General features: G+C 38.8%; 1 long non-coding RNA gene across 1 annotated transcript; it reads left to right on the plus strand.

Annotated features, from left to right (window-relative positions):
* Positions 1 to 719: 719 nt before the first annotated feature.
* On the plus strand, positions 720 to 3,343 carry LOC121072669. The gene is made up of 2 exons (XR_005821361.1): positions 720 to 1,754; positions 2,340 to 3,343. It is a non-coding gene; the product is annotated as an uncharacterized LOC121072669 (long non-coding RNA).
* Positions 3,344 to 9,528: the final 6,185 nt, after the last annotated feature.

Raw genomic sequence — 9,528 nt, forward strand, 5'->3', positions numbered from 1 at the left:
AATAGCACATACTGAGTGACTCTTCCTGCTCATTTGGTGCATCTATTTTAAGTTAAAAAAATTATCTGCTGGAGAAGGCTGCTTCTTTCCTTCACCTGTTGCTGATGGAAATTATCATACAATCATGCCAAACTTCATATAGGCGTGTAACTTTTACGCCTCAGAATAAGGGGATAATGATGTTATCCTGTGTAATTTGTTCAACAGCACAGGTTATCTGGGTCAGCGCTGAGGAATGTTTGTATTGCAACCGCTCTCAGACATGGCTGCGTTGGACAGCAATCATTGCTGGCATTGACACTGCCGGGAAGGACACATTACAGAGCAGTTTGAAAAGTGTCTGTTTCTCTTAGTCAACAGAAATCTGTCCATTTACAGTGACAATTCAAATACTGAAAGATTTTTTGTTTCCAACAAATATTTCCATTTTGTGGCAATCCACCTTCCTCTGAAGTTGACCTTTCCCTCAGAAAGTACCCAGTGCAAGATGCAAAACCAAGCAAACCAAGAGCTCACTTAGAAACACCATTTTCTATTAAAAGTAGTTTTAATGAAATATATCCTGTCAGCCTTAGCTGCTTTTGACTGTAAGTGATACAGGTGGTTAAGCATAGGATTCAGGCTCTGTTCTAAAAACACGTGAAGTTGTCCAGGACACCCGCGTGGAGCTGGGATGTGCAGGGCCATCACCTTCCTGAGGTGCAGCTGCAGTTGGGGAGGCACGCTGAGGTGTCTGGAATCATAAAATCATAGAATCATTACAGAATAGGCCTCACTCAGGCTGTTAGTCTGAATCTCTGCAGAGCTACACGGTTTCATACAATCAAGCATCCCATCTGCTATTGTTATTAAAGGGCTCTCAGTCTGACAAAGGGGAGAGGCCCGTGCCGTAGCACGTTCAAGTCTCATCCCACACTCTTGACATCGCTTTGGCCCCTCCCGGTTACGTTACCACTGGAGCATCCAGAAATTCACAAGCGAGCAGCTCCGTGCCAGGATCTCCACCAAGTGCAGGGCATTGTGTACTTGGCTCACCCACCGCCTGCAGTGCCAGGTCCTGAGGCAAGAGGCAGGTTGTGCTCCAGACACCAGCAGCAAGGCACCTCCATGCTCTCCTGGGAGCTCTCCTAGCACATGACACGGAGCCTCACCAGCTTGGCCAGAAAAAAAAAAATATAATAATTAGGCAAGGAAACTGGGATAAGTGGAGCTGTAGCTAGCAAGCAACCCCATGTAACTCCCCTGAAGCTATAAAAAGACAAGAAAGATTAATAGTTGTATGACTCAGCATTACAGGGTTTTTTGAGTCACAGGATCAGAGGCAACACTAGGAAACCATGTGCTGGAGAAGGAAAGAGACAGAATAACGCAATACAAAGTAATGTAAATGGAATTTGTATTCCAGAGTTCTCTGGCCTGAAAAATGGAAACCCCTTTTTTTACCATTTTGGCTATAATCTTTGTGGAGAAAGAAAGAAAGAAAAAGAAAGAAAGAAAGAAAGAAAGAAAGAAAGAAAGAAAGAAAGAAAGAAAGAAAGAAAGAAAGAAAGAAAGGAAGGAAGAAAAAGAAAAAGAAAGAAAGAAAGAAAGAATTGTCTCTTCAATAGAGAACCACCAGTTATTGTCAGCAATGTTTTGTTAGGCTGTCCTATATTTCTGGGCTCTCTCTGTTCCTGCTTCAACTTGTCCTCTTCTGATGATCACTGGGAATTAGCCGTGTTGTTTAAGATCTGATGTTGCAACCAGAACATGAGGTATGAACCTTCTTAACTTGGATTTGAATGTGACAGCAAATGCATCTGATAAGAAAATGAGCTGTACTTTCTTCTGCATATTTTTTTAAAGTGGATGATGATCTAATGGTTTACTTTAAAGGTTGAATGAGCAAGGTTTAAGAAGGCTTAATGAGGAAGATTTTTTTACTTTGTTTTTGTAGAAATCTTACACACAAGGTGAACACGTAACTTGTCCTACATAGGACTTTACATGTGCTTAAAGAAACGTATATACTAAGCTACCTTGCTAATGCGGGTCACTGAACCATGACCAGCCTAAACCATATCTTGAAATTTGTCTTATTCCTTTACTACAAATTTTTGACTCAATTTATGCTGGCTTTGTAAATTTACCCCAGTGGAGAATTTGGCCTTCGCATTACAGAGACATAAATAAAATCTCAGGATTGTGTTTGTGTTTGGATTGTTCCTTGTGGTTTTTTTAGTCTCTTTTTTAAAAACAAACGAACAAACAAAAACTTTTGTTAAAAAAAGTTTAAAAAATGTCCTTTTGTTAAAAAATAATAATAATATATATATTTTTTTCTTTTCTTTTTGCTCTAGTGATTCATTTATGAAAAAAGTTGATGAGATTCAGGCTTCTAATGGTATTTCCATTAACCAAGAATTGAAGTACTCTTAACAGGCCAGGACTTGAGTAAAGATAAACACAGATACTCAAAGTGAACACAAATACTTTAAACACAGAAAAGAATTAGAACTTGTGTCCCATGCTACTTACCCAGAAGACCTTCTGATGTGGATTTATGGCTGTGGTCACAATACTTTCTTCTCTGTTTTTTCTCAAAAGAAAGATTTTTCAAGAACTAAATGAATTAAAATCATAGGGAGTGTTGAAATGAAAATATTGTCCATACATCTAGATGCAAATACATCTTATATAGTATCTGATAGTTCTTACAGAGGTCTGATCTAATTCCATCAGATTAGGTTATCTGATGTTTAGTTTGTCTTGAGTTTGGATCTCCAGGGTAGATTCTGGGCTCCAAATAACATAATTAGCTTGCAAAAGAGCACCAGCTTCTCAGCAGTTCACTGTCATTTTCTGAAATGTGTTTCCTGAGAGTCTTATGAAGATCTTTGACTCCCAATAAATTCAAAGCTGTGTGTCAGTTGCCAAATATATTGTAAAAAGATGGGAATTTCATGCATCAGTCTTTTTGAGAGTAATCTACTTCTACAATTTCTTGACTCTTATCTCAGTATTTCTAACATTTTTGGTCCAACAGAATAAAGATCATATTTTATTCTGGTTGCTAAATTTTGGCTATATATTATTAGACAGTTCAGTAGTAATTTGACATGCTTGTAACCAGAACATGGGCCAAAATGAGTAATGTTTTGTCATCAGAGAATTTCTGCTGCTTCAGAAGAAGTGATCTCACCTTCATAGTTAGCAATGATCTTATATCTTATGTCTTCAGACAAAACTTGGTCTCTTCTGGTCACGCTAAAGGAGTGGCACATTTACTATTTGCTCCTTAAGCAGAATCTCAGTTGCCCTGGCTTTCTCTTTTGCTGCATAATAAAGAAGGACTGCATTCAAATTTTATTTTTCCTCTTCATAAATAAGAAATCTCACTCTCATTTGGTGTAGAGACACTTCAGATGCTTTACTAACATTTTATTGTCTGCTTCAGTAACAAATATGCTGTCTATTCAGAAATACCGTGGCTTCCATTAGACCGTCCTATTCATTTGACTCAAGTGGACAATGAAACATGCTGAATGACAGTGTCACTGATGACTACAGAGCTTTAAAGAAAGAAACCATTCTGCCTTCTGCCTCTTCATTGGTTTTCCTATATCTGAGTCTACCCCCCACTATTGTATTTTAATGGAGGCATGGACCTTTTGATATGTTTCTATTAGTTTTTAGTGATTAGCTCAGTGTAAAGCCTTGTCAGATAAATCTGATTACATTATTTTTCCAAGGGGAAATGTGGGTGCCAAGATCTCAAGAATTAGAACCCCGCTGTTGGAAAATGTTGGTGAAATTTATTTTTGGTAAATTACTCTGCTGCGTTTGAAAAGCATTGGAAAACTGCGTGAGGTCTTTAAACAAAGATATTCTGCTCTTGGCATAGACGGAAGAGGTGACTGCGAATGAGCGTTGAGTGCTAAATCTGTGACTCAGATTAGGGGTATAAATTGGTGGGATGATGCAACTGGTATGGTAACAAAAGACATTGCTTCCTCTCAGATTGGAGTTTGCCATGTTGCAGCAGTCTGGTACAAAGGTACCATTACTTACAATCCCCTTTTTACTTACACAGTGCATAGGCCTCATATGCTGCACAGGGATGAGGTTTTATTTGAATTCATTTTTTTTTTTCTGTCCTCCCAGTCATGCAGAAGTTTAAGCAACTGTGATCCCTCTCTAGTAACTAGACTTGGCACTTCAGCAGCTCCTGCCTGGCTTACATCTGGTTTTCTGGAATCCATCAGGGGCCCCTTAACCTGAGGGATCTCTGGGGCTTCAGTTGCCTTTCAGATATTAGGTATCGATTTGTGATTTTCACGGAGATACAGGAAATATTTTTGTTTCTGAGATGCAAATATTTATTTTTTTTTCCCTCACTTATCACATATTTCTACTAAGAGGAAGGAATCAAATTCCAAGTGTATTGAAAATACTCCCTCCCTTTCTCAATACTTACTTTTTGTTCCTTACTAAGAGAGTCAGCATGTGGCTAGAGACTGTAGCTTGGATGCACTGGCCTCCTTTTCAGAAATTGGTTCATGAAGAGCTGGCCACAAGCAGTTTGTTAAGGAGGTTTTCATGTGAGTGTTTTTAAGATGGAAGACCTCGCACAACATTATTACAGAAACATAGAGTGCTCCAGTGAGCACATCCCTCACATTCTCAGTGACGTCTACCTTGTGTTCAGCTGCGCCGACCACAGCCTCTACCTCGAGCAGGTAAGATCTATGAGAGAGTAAGCTTTTTGGGAGAGGCAGCATCTTTCTGCTAAGTGTGAGTGCAAGACATAGCATAATCGTGACATCTAGAAGCAACATTTCAAGAACCCATCTGTGAATCTCTTAACTGTTGTAATAAGCCATTGCTTACCCAAATGACCCCTTTGAAAATGACATTTGCAATACAGACCACAATAAACAATGACAGAAATAGAAACAACAATGCATTTCTGTGGCTGCCTCCCTTTTCTCTTACACAGGAGACATTCAGGTACTACAAGATGGATACGGCATATAATACCGTAATGTAAATGTATTGTGTTTGGAAGTGGTAATAATGGCAGCACACACAAGGTAACTTAAGTGAACCATCCTGCAGAGTGATGGTAGCGTGTGCTCAGAATGTTACATCTCCACCTTCGAAAATTACACAGACTATTTACAACACCTCTTGGTCAAGTAGGGATTTATTTATGTTGCTACATGTCCAGCTAAATGTTAAATATGACGTCACACCATACTGCTCCATCTCTGCTTGAAGTTACGAGTGGCAAGACATACAGAACTTTCTTTTGTGACATTCCCATCTACTGATACGTGCGAATTGATAGAAATAACCTTTTGTAATACCCACAATTTTCTGTAGTTCTAATTTTTATTGTGCCTGCTGCCTGAAAGATGATAAGACTTATTCATAGAATTCACACTCCAGTGGTTTGATAAATATATAACGGTCTGAAAAGGAGTTTCTTGGTGCAGTGCATGTTATTCATCAGGTCTTAGTTTTCCTCAGGTTTGGTTCTAAGGTTTATTCTTTTATTATTTTTATTTTTTTATTTGACATTTTTGTCTGACTTTTCTGATCCTCTCCCTACCAGTATCTACAAGGAAAAATAGCACTTGGGACTACTAAAACTAAATACGGCGTGACAAAAAATATGTTTATATACCTTTATTATATTATCTCTTATTCTCTATCTGACAAATGAGGAGAAGAGAATATTGTAAAGTGATATTCTATAGCAGGCACAACGCTTATCAGTTATTTTCCTTTGACCTTCTGCCTTAGAAAATTAATTCACTTGAGCTGTTCGTACGCTAGAACATTAGGGAAAAAATAATGTTAGCACTAGTGAATATAATCTCTGCAGGAAAGCTGGGCAATTATTCAATGGTCTAATCTTATCTCTTGTTTCATTTTTATATGGCAAGCCTACATTTAAAGTATTAGATATACTGTGCTTCTGCTCAGTACCTTCAAACCACAGTAAATAAACGCCGCTAAGTGCCACCATGAGTGAAAGAGCTTATAATGAGAAGTGTGAGTAGACATGTGCACCATTCATCATCCTGCTCAGTCCGATATTGGGGCTCTTTTTATCAGCAGTATTCCTAGCAGTGTCATCACCTCTGGTATAAATCTTCTGTCAGTGTCTGTCGTCCCCGCGCCCTATTAAACTCATGCTCTCACATAATCACTGGACGACCTTTGGATGTCTTTCATTAACCTCTGACCTGAACCCTGCTGGCTTCTTGTTGGTAGGTAAATCTATAACATGACTTTTGCTTATGACCCAACCTTTATCCTTGCTTAATAGTCGTGCCTTTCAATTTTTTTGTTGTTGTTGTTCTGGAGCAAAAAGATAGTTATAATCTTAAACCACAGCTTGGGTTTCAAAGGTGGGAACACAATGTTCACCTCGGTGTCTGCTAATAGACTTTCTCTTATTTTCCACTGCTGCTTATTGACATTTATTAGTTGTCAATTGATGCAAGATGTTAGCCTTGAAAATAATATATATGTATGTATGTAGACATATCTGGCAGAGCTTTGTTTTCTCTCAGATATTTTCTTCTTGCCATGTTTCCCTAATCAGGGATTAGGGATTGATTAATTAAAATTAAATTGCACAGCTGTGCCACAGCGCAGCCTCAAATTCCTGATGCCAGCAATGATGGTAACTTTTTCACAGCAACAATAATAATAATAACAAAAATGTGGGATTTTGTTCTCGTGAAGATCAATATGGACTGGAACGGAGTTGCTCCAGAGCTCTGTGTTGGCAATGTCTTACTGCAGAGCCTTGGTCAAGATACTTGCTTTTTCTAAGACTCATTCACCTCAGTTGTAAAGTGGGTCTTGGTAAAACTCCACTCTGCAGAGTGAAACATGAAAAATGGCTTCTATTTACCTAGCTATCGCCTCTTGTGTGCTTGGGAATCACACTGATACTCTTATTAACCCTGCTCAGCTAGGTGTGTGTACAGAGTTAAGAGTGGGCTGAATTATATTTCCCTTCCTTCATCCCCACCTCCCCCTGTGAATGTGGCCCTAATTACAGTTAACTATAATTAGTTCCAATTAACTGAAATTCCTGCAAAGCCATTGATGAAACCGTTGTCAACAGGAGCAAATGGTTATGGTCTGGAAGCGGGGGGATCATGGAAATGGATATGGGAGCAGGGAGACCAGGGGATGTGATGCAGGTATTGCCTGGGAGGGGTGCTGTGGGGGACATAACAGGAAGGATCATTTCGAATAGGGGCTGTCTGCGAGGTGCTGCTGTCCTAATCCAGTCTTTTGGTTGACCATGGAACAGAAAGGACCACAGACAAAAAAATAATGTAAAAGTTGGAATGAAAGTATATAGGACAGCTTTTGCATTTTCTGCTAAAGTGCTGTAAATCGTCCTTCGGCAATGTTAAAATAAGAGATGACATTATCTTCTCCACAACTTTAAATATACCTTCCATAAGGTTGTTTGAGAAAACTCGTGGATGTATAATTAATTCAACTAATGTGTGTAATGGCAACAATGTTTCTTAACCATATAATGCACACACATTCACAAAATCTGTGTCTTGATGATTACGCCATCTAGAAAGCTAAAGCAAAATGCCAATAGCTTTTTCCTGAGTTTTTCTCTCTCCATTTCTTTTTACTGTTTTCAAGTATGGCAAGTAAATTATGCTTCTATTTTCTGCTACAGTCAGAGGCTGTCTCCTCACAGCTGGAGAGCCCATCTCCTCTCAGCTCGTGACCAAGCACTATCAAAATGGGGAAATTTTCAGGGAATTGGGAATGAACGGATAAGAAGTTTGTCTCTTCTTTAATTTACTGCATTTGATATTTGATATAGCATTTACTTGTTTTTGCTTGTGTTGTCCTCCATTCTCCTTTCTCTCTGGCTTCGTTTTCTTCTATGCTTGGATATGGACTTCCTTTAAGATAGTGTTTTGAACTCCTTGCTCATTTCTTCCAAGACGGAGAACTGGGGCACAGCGATTATTAGTTATTGCTGTTGGTTTGTATGGCTGGTTCCACCAAGCCGGTGCAAAGGAAAGTGTGCAGAATCCCCACCATGAAATGGCTGGTAAGTAGGTGTACAAAGTGAGATGAATAAAGTCACAAAAACATGGGAGTAGAACGGGACATAAAGGATTGGAAAAGGTTTTCAGGGTGGAATTTGGCTAAATGTAGTTGAGAACCTTGAGGAAAAAAGTGGATTTTGAGAAAAAAACCTATAGAGTGAAAACTCTGTCCCTTTGGTGGCTTAGTCCCACAGACCTGAGTAGGCTTTTGATCTGGCTGGGGAGGAGCAGAAGTTTTTTGATGATGACAACTGAGAGAACTTGGGATAGCAGCAAGGAAACACAAATGGGTGGTTAATTGTGTGACCTACGGGGAGCACTGCAAGACATTAATGGGTATAAAGAGGCCATATTTCCATAAATGACCATTAGTCTTCTGCAAATGTTCCTTGAAATGTAAAGGAATGATTTTCTCTCTCCAATTAATCATCCTGGAAATTCTCCTTCGTGTAATCTTGAAAACACCGGAGAGGACTTAGTATCAGCAAATGTTGCCAGATGTACAAAATGGCAGAGTAATGTGTTGTATAAAATGATTTTGGGTGGCAGAAACTGGATAGCAAGCCAAGAATATTGCACCAACATCTGAGCTTTTCTATGAGAGGCGTTGCCAGCCTCAGTAGGGAGAAATGGATAATTTATAGGTTAACATTTTCTTTTTATGTGAATAGCATTTTTTCTCATTTATAGTTAATTAGGTTAAGCATGCATGGGGAGCGAGGGAGGAAAGACTTTCAGAGAGAATCTAAATGATTAGTAATTTGAATGAAGTAAAAGAATCTGCTAAAAGATGTAGTTCTGGAATTAAATATGTTGCTATAACAAGTGTAAGTATCAGATAGGAATTTTAAAGGTTCTTAGATTAATTATAGCAGCAGCATAAAAAGAGGTAGAGCGTATTTACAGATTTGGCATGTGGATTCTTTTCACAAGCAGCTGCTGCTTTGTTTTACTAGAGGAGTAGAAGTTATTTGTCCCACCATTTCACGGATGTTTGCATCTTTTGCACACATTTCTTACCTCAGAGATTTCGGCTCACTTATGGGATCAGTCAAGGTAAGCTACAATGTAAAGGGAACATTGACTTAACCACTACATTTCTTTGAATCTTTGCTCTGGATAAGATTCTCTTGATGCTTCCTGGTTAGCTGAACATTTTTATTTATTTATTTATTTATTTTGTCCATCTATTTACAGCGAGCAGCACAGTTTATGTTCCTCCTTGGCAGCACTGAACCATGGGCTCTGTCCTATCCTGTGGCCTCATGTGTCAGGCACAGCATGTGATCCAGCTATCCCCTTCCAGCACATCCATGATAACTGAGACAAAATTTTACAACACAAAGGATGTTTCTGAAAAATTAGCTAAAAATACATTTCCAGCTGGAATGCCTTCTACTGTACAATTTTTTGAAAGCTCTCAGAACAGTTTTTAACT

This window comes from Cygnus olor, chromosome 6, assembly GCF_009769625.2.
Source record: "Cygnus olor isolate bCygOlo1 chromosome 6, bCygOlo1.pri.v2, whole genome shotgun sequence".
NCBI classification, from domain to species: Eukaryota; Metazoa; Chordata; class Aves; order Anseriformes; family Anatidae; genus Cygnus; species Cygnus olor.